Consider the following 15,079-nt stretch of genomic DNA (forward strand, 5'->3'; position numbering starts at 1 on the left):
ATGTGTGAATATATGCAATGCCAACAATCCAACCTACAGCCCAGCAAAAGTCATAAGCCCTAATATTTGACACACTCCAATTTTAGGATGGGCATAGGAACCTGCAAGCACGAAGCATCTTCCATAATAAAACAGGGGATTTTTTTAAACATTGTTTATTTTTTATGACGTATTGGCGATAACCCGTGCGAAGCCTCCCCGGGTAGTTGGACCGGCTTTTGCGGTTGTCAGACAGATCCCGAGAGACCCGGGGCCGCCTGCACCAATAAAAACACAGAAGACCCATCATCTGGAAAGTAGTGAAAGTTGAACAACGTTTTCACTGGTCGTAGCCAGACGTGGGCCGCAGTCGGACTTTCTCTCTCCATGGATGTTCAAGGCTGTCAGTTTCATGTAGGAATATCTTCGAACCGCATTATTTAGTCCCACATGCATGGTTTTCCATTTCTTGTGGTCGATATAAAATATCGATTTGACCTATTCATGTTAATAAACCGTTTCCAATATTTGGGATTGGTAAACCCCTAAAATGTAATTCCAAATGGTATAGGCATTGAAATAAAATTGATTAAGCTGTAAAATATCAGTGTCTCAAAACAAACTTTCACTGATTGATTTAATGAATGTATTAACTCAATACAATATTATTACAGTATTTTTACCCCAGTTTAACAAAAATATCCAGATTGACTAAGGCCATATTTAATTTGTTCTACTTGCCAGGTAATCTGGGGATTACGGTTATATCGGCTATACTCATTCTAACGATATTACTGTTAATGTATTTGATATAGTCTAATAATAATAATAATAATAATGCATAATAATAATGTCTTCCAATTGAAAGTTGAGCATGATAGCCTGTAGGCTGGGCCCTACATGATGATGATTAAGTATGACGCATGAATGTATTTCCAATTTCCACAATACTCAGGAAACAGCCTGTCTTTTTGATTTGATTTAGATAAACAATCATACATATAATAACTGTGTTGCGCTTCGAAATGAATTGTTTCTACTACACTCATTCCTACATTTCTTCTCGATATTTCCAATATGCAATGCTTTCGAAAATAAATGATAAACATATAGGCTTATTTCACTAACTCTGTGCTAAAGTAGAGGCATCATGGTCATCCGTCTCAAAATATGCCTGTCTGTGTTTCACAAACCGGGGGTCAGCCGCGCGCAACTCGCAGGGCCACTGGTATCACGCTACGGAGAACCATTGGCATGGACGCAGTTCCTGAGTTCACGCCTGGTCACAGCCAAATGAATCGCGAAACATTTTTCAGCAGAACGAAATGTCAAAATTAAAACAAGAAAGCGAGTCACCACTTCCTTAAGTCTTCCTGCGTCGCGGTTCTCTCTTACCCGAGGTTTCCTCGCCAGTTGGGCCGCCTTTTCCTCACGACAGGCCTCGAGATCTCCCCTGAGCGCAGGGTCAAGGAAAAGTATGTTCGAGCCTCAGACTGCGTTGTTTCAGAGAGCCAGAAAATGTCAAGTAGACAATTTTACTGCCGCCCGCGATATAAAACAATAGATGGCACTAAGCCAGCTCCACTATGGGCTGTATGAATAATATACCACACATGGTCAAAAAAGAAACAGGCCTATGATCGTCCACTTGATACTTTAAAATGCAGGTTATTGATTTAATTTGTTTCAGATTTGTTGAAACATAATAATTAAGGTATTAACAACATTCTATACAAAATCTTTCGAATAAAATGCTAACTTCATAATTTCATATATACCATACCAAAAGGTACTTTCAGTTGTACATTTTCAAATTATACAATTTACAGCAATAGGCTATCTTGTTATTTAAAAAAATAATAATAATTAAAAAAAAAAATATATATATCAGATTGATGGGATTAATGTTGTCAACACTATTCTGAAATCTCATACACGGATTTATTATGATTCTATATTGAATTAGTTTAATTATAGAAAAGATGCATTTAATAAAAATGTATGTAATGAATTTCAGGAGATCACCTCTTGAAGTAGTTATCTTATGTAATACAAAAGTGACAATACATTCCGTTAAATGTTCATTAGGCCTACTAGAATAATATAAAAATATATATAAAAAATGGGAACATTTAAGCATTAGGCCTACAGAAAATTTATATATTTTCAGTAAGTTTACTGTTTATACAAGAATGAAATGAGAAAATATATACATTTATAAAAACGCTATCCATTCTTTATTTCCCCATTGCTATAATTAAGAATGTTTATTGTAAAAGTATTATTTCGTACCACATGATATTTAATTATGCATTGTATATATTAAATAGTCTGCTGTAAATATATATTTGTGATAAACATGAATTTTTATTACACATTCATTATAAACATGCAGGTGAAAACTAAATTGGATACAACATCCTTGTGAGTAACCCGGTCACCGACAATGTTGTAACTCATTCTGTACACAGTTGCAAAGTTGCAAAAAGTTAAGATATGGCTTTTGAGTTACACTTTAGTTCCCATGGTGTGTGAGAGTGTGTGTGAGCAAGTATTTTATTTTCCACAGAGTGTGTGTGTTTCAATGTGAGCTAGTTGGTGTGAGAAACTCTGTAATTTCCCTGTGAGTTCTGTGTGTGTGTGTGTGTGTGTGTGTGTGTGTGTGTGTGTGTGTGTGTGTGTGTGTGTGTGTGTGTGTGTGCGTGTGCGTGTGTGTGTGTGTGTGTGTGTGTGTGTGAGCAGCAGTTCCCTGCCTGGCAGTGTGGAGCGGGGCATGACCCCCATGCCGCCCGGTGGGGACCCAGACACGATTGTGGTGCTGCAGGAAGGACAGAGTCTGTGTTATTCTTCCCCTCTACCTGACAGACAGCCATATTTCACTGCTGCTCTGCTCTGTTCTCTGACCTTAACCAGCTCACCAGTTCACCAGCACACAGACAAGTTCCCTGCTCCCCCACAGAGACAGAGCCAGGACCTCAGACCCAGGACCTGACAGGACCCCACACCCACAGCCCCATGTAGCACCAGACCCACACATCCAGGGACATATAGGACCCCAGCCCAGGCCCCAGCCTTCAACCCCTGGCCCAGACGTAGCCCTTACCCTCCTGCTCATCTTGATAACCTTTTCAACTCAGACATCCAGGACCCTGGCCAATTGTGACCCCCAGACTAGACACCCTGACCCAGCCTCCTGTCCAGACACTAAAGTACCCCATTGTCCTTGTCAACTCTGATCCCTGGACACACACAGTAAATTTCACAAGTGTTCAAACATCTTCCACACACCTAAAATGACCACAATTGCACAGGAAAGTGCTAACCCTCTTGGGATTGTTGTAGAACTGAATTTGTCAAAATGACCCTGTCTATGTTTATCCTCTAACCAATATATATATAAGAGACCCCCCCCCCCACATACACACATACATACACACAGCAACCTGTTTAACGAACACAGAAACGCCACAAATATTTAATGTGGTGAAAACCACTTATTTCTCAACTGTTTCTCATACAGCCAGAAAGTATTTTAGTGAGTTGTTGGCCCACCCTGCATTGAGGATTTATCAGCTGTTAGAGCAGCTTATGCCTGGGGGAGAAAATGCAGGCCGTACCATTATGAAATGATGACGCGATGAGGAGTGATCACAATCCATACCTGCTGTCATATTTGATCATAAATGTGATATTTAATAAGGGGATAAGTGATGAAAGGTGATGGAGGGAGGGTGTAGAGAGTTATTGATGCCCAGAAGAGAGTGTGGTGGCTACTCTGCCCTTCTCTAACCCTGCCCTTCTCTGGCTGCTGCCCTGTGTCCATTACTAGACACACTACAGAGGTGAGTTTGGACTCTTTCTCCCTCCTTCTCACTGACAGCATATCTTTCACAGAAATTCTGAAATTGTGTGTGTGTGTGTATTGAGGTGAAACGAGGCAGATGGTGTAATTTGTGGTGGAGGGGAGTAATTATGATTGAGAGCATTACTCCTCACTCTGCCCTCTAGGTCAGCCTGACACGCACGCACGCACGCACGCACGCACGCACACACACACACACACACACACACACACACACACACACACACACACACACACACACACACACACACACACACACACACACACACACACACACACACACACACACACACACACACACACACACACACACACACGCACACACACACTCTCTCTCTCTCGTCGGTCTCCCCCATGGGTTATTCTGACACTGTCCAGATAAACTGGAAGACTGATGTCCATGCGGCCTGTAGAACCTTCACCACAGCGTATTTATGCTTGTGTGTGTGTGTTTGGTGGGTGTGTGTGTTCAACAACTGTGTGAATGTGTTTGCTTATGATTTACAGTGTGTGTAAAAGGTTTTGTGTGGGATATTACATGAAACGACTACCTTACACGAAATTACATTCAAAAATAGAAAGATTTTTCACAACATGGGAATTTTCAGGCATGACAAATATCACAGAATTTTGTCTGGCGATTTTGTGGAGCTTATATTTAGTAGCACGTGCAGCAATTTATATTTATCATACTCAAATTTTCTTGTTTATTTTCGATAAAATAACACTTGAATTGGAGACAACATTTTGGACACAAATAAATTATCGTACATATTTAGTCTGCCTCTGTGGTCTGGGTCAGTTTGAGCCTTCCATATGTTTCCCACCCTGTGTGTCCTACAGAATAGACTGAATGTCTCAGTCATGGAGCCTTATTCTCTAAGCAACACTTTAAGATCTGGCAGCTGAGCGGTTCACACATGATTCTCTTCCTGTTTGTGTTTACCATCACATCTCTCTCTGCTACGATGGGAAAAACAGAGGAGATCCTCCATTACTATATTGTCTTCATATTGAGATAAACATGTGAAAGTTGAGGGCGTGTAATGTCAAATCATATCCATGCCAGCCGATTGTTCCTCCATGGTCTCCTGCTCCACCCTGATCTGCAGCTTGCTTCTGCCCATGGGGAGCCCTGCCGATGGGGCGTGCGCTTGTGTTCATGGGCCCTGGAGCCCCGCCCTCCCAGCCCCTGTGTGGTCTGACTGTGTGTTGTGTGTGTGTGGTCCTCCTAGTCCCCCGCTCATCTGTCCAAGGCCTGCTAACGGCCTGCCCAGTGACCACGGCTGTTTACTTTAGCTCTATCTGCACCAACTGAACTCTGATCGCCCGCTTCCTGCAGCTGGGCCAAATCAGGCCCCAGCCCCCGGCCCGTTTCAGCCCGGGGAGGGGCCCCTTGGCCTGGGACAAGACAGCTACAGGGGCCCCTGGTGGATCAGGGTGCCTCCAATCCCTCCACATGCCACCTCTCTCTCTCCCTTCCATCCCCTGTACTTTAGTCTATGACTGATAGAGCCGTACCATAGCCAGGCATATGGTTGCTGTGTTGTGAGCAGTGCCTCTGTGTCTGTAATTATGTTGTCAGAGGCCTGTCCTCATTGGCTAGAGTAATTGATGTAGCTGTAACAGTCAGTATCAGAAACAGTCAGTACCCTGCATCTCTTTCAGGGAAACACACAGACTGACAACACATTCAGAAATGGAGAAGGCTGGGTAGAGGTTTACCATACAATACAGTCTTTTTACTAAAGCCGTAGAGTTCTTTTCAATGGGGAAATGTTTTGCTTGTCTGCTGGTTTGGCTGCTTAGATGTGGTAAAAAAATGACTGACAAAATACAGACATAATATGAGCAATATTATACTTTCCCTGTTATAATAGATGGGTCACTCCACGAAATTAGTGCCTTCTGCTTCTCTGTGATATTTTAAGTAGAAATTGTGCACAAATATGGAATTTTAAAAGCCTGTTATATTGAATGAAGTGTCCTTTAATACAGACCACATGGCGAAGGTTCAATGCAGCCGTCTTTACCACAATATCAAATCATTTCTGGTTTACAACTAAGTACCTTACTGTGAATGTTTTCAATTACAATGTAAAACAATATATATATATATCTTCTTAGCTATGAACAAGTCCTCAAGCAAAAATGTATCTAGGACTGTCTGGGAGTGGTACTGTCTGGGAGTGGTACTGTCTGGGAGTGGTTTGAGTGTGGAGGGGAAAACTGAAGACAAACTGTTATTCCGACCCGATTTAAGATCTCAGAAATGGAACGTAATTCCCTTTTTATGCATTTGTCTCTCTATGTGTATTTTGACCTTGAATTTAAGCTGGGGGGGGGGGGGGGCATATTCTGACCTTGACTTAATTCCCTCAGGGGACATCTAATATTTCTCTTCCTGATAGAATTTGACCTTATGATCGCTGGAGACAAATGTGAAACCAGTCATAATGCAGCAAACTGAAGTACATCAACATATCGCGTTAGCCACCATCAGTTAAACCCACAGACGTTTCTAGCTGTCACTTTAGTGTTCCGTTCCTTACATTTTGCATCATTCCATTGCATCGTCAGTTTACCTTTCTTTTCTCTGTCACGTTCCTGTTAGCCCAATACAGTGTTAGGCTAACGTATTACAAGTTGTGCAATCATTTGGGACATGTAGCCTATTTGAATCATTATGGAACACAGACCATTAAACCTAGAGCCTGGCACTGCTGTTCAGGCAACTGGACCTTTGTCATCACAGTTCCATGATTAGCGAAGATTACTAGGGTTTATTTATACGACTACTGTTCAACCGCTACTGTACACTTTTCTCACTTTTCAATATTTCAGGACAAGTCAAACCACTGTATTTTTGATTCACCAATATATGTATTTCGCACTAAAGGCTTTCCAAACCTGTTTTTTTCATAAATAATTTCATAACCCTAAATAATGTACAAGATAAGGAGATGAATATACGTGTATTTACATGTCTTTCTTTCATTGATCCCTAATATTCTAAACTGTTCTCTCCATATATTCGAGGCCGTTTGAGAAAATTCTAATTAAAGGTACACCAAATTTAAAAGGATGGCTTTAAGTACATGTAATGAAAACCCTATTGAATGAAAACCCCACAAGAAATTCTGTTGGCCAGCAAGTGGGAGGGTATTTAGTGGTTGAACTACATTTATTCAGCGCACTACCTGCAAAGCCGGTTAAGTAGGCCTACCTGTCAAAGGCATCTGCATGCTTCCAAGCCGAAACAGTTCGGAAGACATCAGGCATAAATTATGACAACATTTTGTGACGTTTATGTTTCGTTTTTAAACAAACAAATCGTTTTCGGCTGTTCAGGCACCTGACATTTTTCCTAGAGGCAAGCCAAAGTTTGGAACCAAAGTCTATGCCCATTCACTGGTGATTAGTCAACAGTAGGGATTCATCAATAAAGTATTTGTTGTCATTCAATGAGGCATGAATCGTTTTCCTACAGATTTTTTTATTGAGAAATACTGCACCAAACATCTTAGTTAGATGTAAAATTGGGTGACTGAGATCTCAACAAATATGTAAAAATTAATGACAGATTTCTTGAGTTATTTTAGATTCATTCTGATTATTTTGAGGAAGCATATATTGGCTATGGGTTTTTCAAGCAACGATATTTTAAGGGAGTATGCATGTACACTCTGAAAGGGAAGTTTGAATACCAACTACTGAGAAGTGCATAAGAAAGGCGTGTGTAGGAAAAGTGTACATTTGCTAAGTCTGAATCGGGTCATAATTTACAGCCTTGTGATGTCACCAGGCAGGCCAAAACTTCATCCTACTAAAACAGGCTGAAATTCAGGCAGTATAATTTTCACAATTTCACAGTATTCTTCCAACCTCGTAGTGTGGAAATACAGTGGGGAGAACAAGTTTTTGATACACTGCCGATTTTGCAGGATCCTACTTACAAACCATGTAGAGGTCTGTAATTTTTTATCATAGGTACACTTCAACTGTGAGAGACGGAATCTAAAACAAAAATCTAGAAATCCCATTGTATGATTTTTAAGTAATTTAATTTGCATTTTCTATATTTGATCACCTACCAATCAGTGAGAATTCTGGCTTTCACAGACTTGTTCGCTTTTCTTTAAGAAGCTGTCCTGTTCTCCACTCATTACCTTTATTAACTGCACCTGTTTGAACTCGTTATCTGTATTAAAAGATACCTGTCCACACACTCAATCAAACAGACTCCAACCTCTCCACAATGACCAAGAGAGCTGTGTAAGGACATCAGGGATAAAATTGTAGACCTGCACAAGGCTGGGATGGGCTACAGGACAATAGGCAAGCAGCTTGGTGAGAAGGCAACAACTGTTGGCACAATTATTAGAAAATGGAAGAAGTTCAAGATGACGGTCAATCACCCTCGGTCTGGGGCTCCATGCAAGATCTCATCTCGTGGGGCATCAATGATCATGAGGAAGGTGAGGGATCAGCCCAGAACTACACGGCAGGACCTGGTCAATGACCTGAAGAGGGCTGGGACCACAGTCTCAAAGAAAACCATTAGTAACACACTACGCCGCCATGGATTAAAATCCTGCAGCACACGCAAGGTCCCCCTGCTCAAGCCAGCGCATGTTCAGGCCCGTCTGAAGTTTGCCAATGACCATCTGGATGATCCAGAGGAGGAATGGAAGAAGGTCATGTGGTCTGATGAGACAAAAATAGAGCTTTTTGGTCTAAACTCCACTCGCCGTGTTTGGAGGAAGAAGAAGGATGAGTACAACCCCAAGAACACCATCCCAACCTTGAAGCATGGAGGTGGAAACATCATTCTTTGGGGATGCTTTTCTGCAAAGGGGACATGACGACAGCACCATATTGAGGGGAGGATGGATGGGGCCATGTATCACGAGATCTTGGCCAACAACCTCCTTCCCTCAGTAAGAGCATTGAAGATGGGTCGTTGCTGGGTCTTCCAGCATGACAACGGCCCGAAACACACAGCCAGGGCAACTAAGGAGTGGCTCCGTAAGAAGCATCTCAAGGTCCTGGAGTGGCCTAGCCAGTCACCAGACCTGAACCCAATAGAAAATCTTTGGAGGGAGCTGAAAGTCCGTATTTCGCAGCGACAGCCCCGAAACCTGAAAGATCTGGAGAAGCTCTGTATGGCGGAGTGGGCCAAAATCCCTGCTGCAGTATGTGCAAACCTGGTCAAGAACTATAGGAAACGTATGATCTCTGTAATTGCAAACAAAGGTTTCTGTACCAAATATTAGTTCTGCTTTTCTGATGTATCAAATACTTATGTCATGCAATAAAATGCAAATTAATTACTTAAAAATCATGCAATGTGATTTTCTGGATTTTTGTTTTAGATTCCGTCTCTCACAGTTGAAGTGTACCTATGATAAAAAATTACAGACCTCTACATGCTTTGCAAGTAGGAAAACCTGCAAAATCGGCAGTGTATCAAATACTTGTTCACCTCACTGTATATATAAAACACAGGAAATGTAGTTTTCGAATGCCCTGAGCCTTTAATAAATCAGATGTTTTATATGAATAAAGACTTGCTGAAGTGCCAAAATTCAGCATTTTGACATGTCCCTCTGACTTCTAGGAAGATTTTAACCCACTTAACCCCAACATTTCTCCAAGTTTTCACCATCATTGTGAAGTTATTTTGTTGCTTTGACAAAGTCATTCCTAAAGATGATTTGTTTCATGTGATTAGTGATTAATTTACATCTGTCCTTCATTTTAAAGTCCACCCTGTTACATGAACTGTAATTACAGTTTTAATATGGTGAATCTATTATTTTAAAACATTTTTCTTTCCAAAGAAACATTGAACATCTAATGGTCAAATCGTTGTTTAAAAGCAGGTGAGCTGGTTCTACTCGTTTTGGACATTTTCTGGTGTTTTGTGGTGGAAAACTGACTGGGTCGACCATAGCACGTCAACCATGTTACCCATAGATAGACAGGCTAAAAATGTCAATTTTTTGGGCAGGGGGGGGGGAAATCTTGCATTCAATTGCCACTCCGTGCTTCACACAACAAGCTTCAATTCTCCCTGTCACTAGCACTGGCGGATTTAGGCATAGGCAACATGGGAAGCTGCCCAGGGCGTCATCTTGCCTGGTGCCGGCATGGGGCAACCGCACAATTCTTTAAAATAAAAAAATACAAAATACAAAAAATAGTCCGAATAGTGACATTTGCACGATTGGTTTTGTATCGCTCATTTGGATGTCACGTCAATGATATCATGTGTGGAACTGTGAGTCAATTAACCATGTCGGAGTGGGCACCCTGATTCTAGTTTGTGAGCTAGGCAGGCCACTGCCTGGGAAGTTCTCCCACTCAGAAGTACGCAATGGGGTGGGGGTGGGGGTAGGTTTACCTCAGGTCTCCTCACTGGATGCCCAAGGCAGGGGGAGCGCACCTCTAACTTTGTACAGTACTAATGCAATTAGTAATGCTATTAGTTGTGCAATTTAGTTTGTGTGTTTCTTGTTTGAAGTTCAATAGTGTAGTAATCAGGTTCTCTTCTTTACAAGTGTGTTATTCTATTATTTGTGTGATATAGGATTTGTGCAATTTAGTTCTATTTGTGTTTTTTTTTGTTAGCAATAGGGTAGTGTAGTAATTCGATTCTCTTTTTTATTTGTATACTACAATTTGTTTCTATTTGTTTTGTTACTTATTTTTGATATTTGCGAGTCTTATTGTTATATATATTTTTATATTTATACAGTTTTAAATGTTATGATTATTTATTTGTGTTGTTCCCCAAATGTCTGAATAACAATTACTGTCACGACTTTCTTCTGTTGAAGGAGAGGCGGACCAAAACGCAGCGTGGTTATTGTGATACATCTTTAATGAAGATGATAAATGAACAATATACAAAACAAGAAATGTGAAAACCCAAAAACAGCCCTATCTGGTGTAACAAAGACAGGAACAATCACCCACAAAACCCAACACCAAACAGGCTACCTAAATATGGTTCCCAATCAGAGACAATGACTAACACCTGCCTCTGATTGAGAACCATATCAGGCCCAAACACAGAAACAGACAAACAAGACATCCAACATAGAATGCACACTCAGATCACACCCTGACCAAACAAAACATAGAACATACAAAGCAAACTATGGTCAGGGTGCGACAATTACAGTTAGTGCAGAACGGTGCTATTTGTTTTTTTTTGGGGGGGGGGGGGGGTTTAGAACCACTGCTGGTCACTAGGGTATGTATGGTTGATTTAAGACTAAATTGTCAACCCTGTTATGGTGAACACTGTTTTTTATTTGGCACTTATAGCTGCAATGTGTAACTCTTTGGAAGTCCTGACCAAATTCACATAGAAATGTGAGTTATACATCTTTAATTCTCATTGAAAGCAAGTATTAGAAGCGGTAGATATGCTCTATGTGCACTATTTCTATGCTTTCCCATTCTATGCATCTTTTCGTTTCAGTTTTGCACAGCAGCTTCAAACAGTTGAAAATACAATATTTTGGGTTATTGAAAATATGTTACACAGCAGTTCGGATGGTACAATGATTCTCTACATTATAGATTTTATAGATTATAGATTTGTTTTCTCACATAAACTGAAATTAGGCAAACTATTAGCATTTTTGCAAACAGGAAACAGCGGAGTGATTTCTGCATATTGCACCTTTAATAGGCACTTACCTTTAACTTCTCGAGATGGGAAAAGCAGTTACACTTCTCAGAAGGCACCGAATTGGTTTGGACGACCCAGATTATTTTGCTACCTTTACTTTTAGGCTGAACATTTGTGACTGACAGCTATCACAGCTTTTTGACGTGGGGAAATATATTTGTCCTGAATTCTATTTACTTATTGAATCTTCACAAACCAGAATTATTATTATTTACTTTTAAAATTACTGTAACGGTATTCGTTGTCTGAAGAAGAGTTCTGAAAAGTTCCATCAATCACTCCTGGGCTACAATCACCTATCCGGACCCGTTTTACTGCCAACGCGGAGCCCCACCGGGCCTTCACAACTGGACTACCGACGTTATCTACCCGAAGGAGTTATCCGGCTGGCTCCTCCGTCGCAACGTTACCTGAACGCCCATCTGCGGTCCGCTAACCATTAGCTGTCTTATCGGCTGCTATCTGAATAGACCTATCGGACAATTTATTTATTTTAATTGTATTATTTTCTTGGGCCTCTATAACTCTATCTATTGTTTTTTTTTGTGTGATTTGGATTCATCCCCTCTACCACACGGAACCCCACTAATCCTACCGACGGAAATGCACGAGGAGGCTAATAACCGACCTCCATCCTATGCTAGCTTGCTACCGATGGCCCAGCTAGCTGTCTAAATCACCGTGACCCCAACCAACCTCTCTACTCACTGGACCCTTTTGGACCCTTTTGATCACTCGACTAAGCATGCCTCACCTTAATGTCAATATGCCTTGTCCATTGCATGGTTAGTGTTTATTGGCTTATTTCACTGTAGAGCCTCTAGTCCTGCTCTCTATACCTTATCCAACCTTTCAGTTCCACCACCCACACATGCGATGACAACTCCTGGTTTCAATGATGTTTCTAGAGACAATATCTCTCTCTTCATCACTCAATACCTAGGTTTACCTCCACTGTATTCACATCCTACCATACCTTTGTCTGTACATTATACCTTGAAGCTATTTTATCGCCCCCAGAAACCTCCTTTTGCTCTCTGTTCCAGACGTTCTAGACGACCAGTTCGTATTGCTTTTAGCCGTACCCTTATCCTACTCCTCTGCTCCTCTGGTGATGTAGAGGTGAAACCAGGCCCTGCAGTGCCTAGCTCCACTCCTATTCCCTGGCGCTCTCTTTTGATGACTTCTGTAACCGTAATAGCCTTGGTTTCATGCATGTTAACATTAGAAGCCTCCTCCCTAAGTTTGTTCTGTTCACTGCTTTAGCACACTCTGCCAACCCGGATATTCTAGCTGTGTCTGAATCCTGGCTCAGGAAGACCACCAAACATTCTGACATTTTAATCCCAAACTACAAAATGTTCAGACAAGACAGAACTGCCAAAGGGTGCGGTGTTGCAATCTACTGCAAAGATAGCCTGCAGAGTTCTGTCCTACTATCCAGGTCTGTACCCAAACAATTTGAACTTCTCCTTTTAAAAATCCACCTCTCTAAAAACAAGTCTCTCACCGTTGCCGCCTGCGATAGACCACCCTCTGCCCCCAGCTGTGCTCTGGCAACCATATGTGAACTGATTGCCCCCCATCTATCTTCAGAGCTCGTGCTGCTAGGCGACCTAAACTGGAACATGCTTAACACCCCAGCCATCCTACAATCTAAGCTTGATGCCCTCAATCTCACACAAATTATCAATGAACCTACCAGGTACCTCCCCAGAGCCTTAAACAAGGGCAACCTCATAGACATCATCCTAACCAACTTGCCCTCTAAATACACCGCTGCTGTCTTCAACCAAGATCTCAGCGATCACTGCCTCATTGCCTGCATCCGTAATGGGTCAGCTGTCAAACGACCCCCACTCATCACTGTCAAATTCTCCCTGAAACACTTCAGCGAGCAGGCCTTTCTAGTCGACCTGGCCGGGGTATCCTGGAAGGATATTGATCTCATCCCGTCAGTAGAGGATGCCTGGGTATTTAAAAAAAGCCTTCCTAACCATCTTAAATAAGCATGCCCCATTCAAGAAATTTAGAACCAGGAACAGATATAGCCCTTGGTTCTCCCCAGACCTGACTGCCCTTAACCAACACAAAAACATCCTATGGCATTCTGCATTAGCATCGAACAGCCCCCGTGATATGCAGCTGTTCAGGGAAGCTAGAAACCATTATACACAAGCAGTTAGAAAAGCCAAGGCTAGCTTTTTCAAGCAGAAATTTGCTTCCTGCAACACTAACTCAAAAAACTTCTGGGACACTGTAAAGTGGAGAATAAGAACACCTCCTCCCAGCTGCCCACTGCACTGAAGATAGGAAACACTGTCACTACTGATAAATCCACCATAATTGAGAATTTCAATAAGCATTTTTCTACGGCTGGCCATGCTTTCCACCTGGCTACTCCTACCCCGGTCAACAGCACTGCACCCCCCACAGCAACTCGCCCAAGCCTTCCCCATTTCTCCTTCTCCCAAATCCAGTCAGCTGATGTTCTGAAAGAGCTGCAAAATCTGTACCCCTACAAATCAGCCGGGCTAGACAATCGGGACCCTTTCTTTCTAAAATTATCTGCCGAAATTGTTGCCACCCCTATTACTAGCCTGTTCAACCTCTCTTTCGTGTCATCTGAGATTCCCAAAGATTGGAAAGCAGCTGCGCCTGTCCAACATCACTACTCTGGACGGCTCTGACTTAGAATACGTGGACAACTACAAATACCTAGGTGTCTGGTTAGACTGTAAACTCTCCTTCCAGACCCACATCAAACATCTCCAATCAAAAGTTAAATCTAGAATTGGCTTCCTATTTCGCAACAAAGCATCCTTCACTCATGCTGCCAAACATACCCTTGTAAAACTGACCATCCTACCAATCCTCGACTTCAGCGATGTCATTTATAAAATAGCCTCCAATACCCTACTCAACAAATTGGATGCAGTCTATCACAGTGCAATCCATTTTGTCACCAAAGCCCCATATACTACCCACCATTGCGATCTGTACACTCTCGTTGGCTGGCCCTCGCTTCATACTCGTCGCCAAACCCACTGGCTCCATGTCATCTACAAGACACTGCTAGGTAAAGTACCCTGCCAATGACTGGAACGTACTACAAAAATCTCTGAAACTGGAAACACTTATCTCCCTCACTAGCTTTAAGCACCAACTGTCAGAGCAGCTCACAGATTACTGCACCTGTACATAGCCCACCTATAATTTAGCCCAAACAACTACCTCTTTGTCTACTGTATTTATTTTATTTATTTATTTATTTTGCTCCTTTGCACCACATTATTTGTATTTCTACTTTGCACATTCTTCCACTGCAAATCTACCATTCCAGTGTTTTACTTGCTATATTGTATTTACTTTGCCACCATGGCCTTTTTTTGCCTTTACCTCCCTTATCTCACCTCATTTTCTCACATCGTATATAGACTTGTTTATACTGTATTATTGACTGTATGTTTGTTTTACTCCATGTGTAACTCTGTGTCGTTTTATGTGTCAAACTGCTTTGCTTTATCTTGGCC

This window comes from Oncorhynchus masou, chromosome 1 (assembly GCF_036934945.1).
Source record: "Oncorhynchus masou masou isolate Uvic2021 chromosome 1, UVic_Omas_1.1, whole genome shotgun sequence".
Taxonomy (NCBI): domain Eukaryota; kingdom Metazoa; phylum Chordata; class Actinopteri; order Salmoniformes; family Salmonidae; genus Oncorhynchus; species Oncorhynchus masou.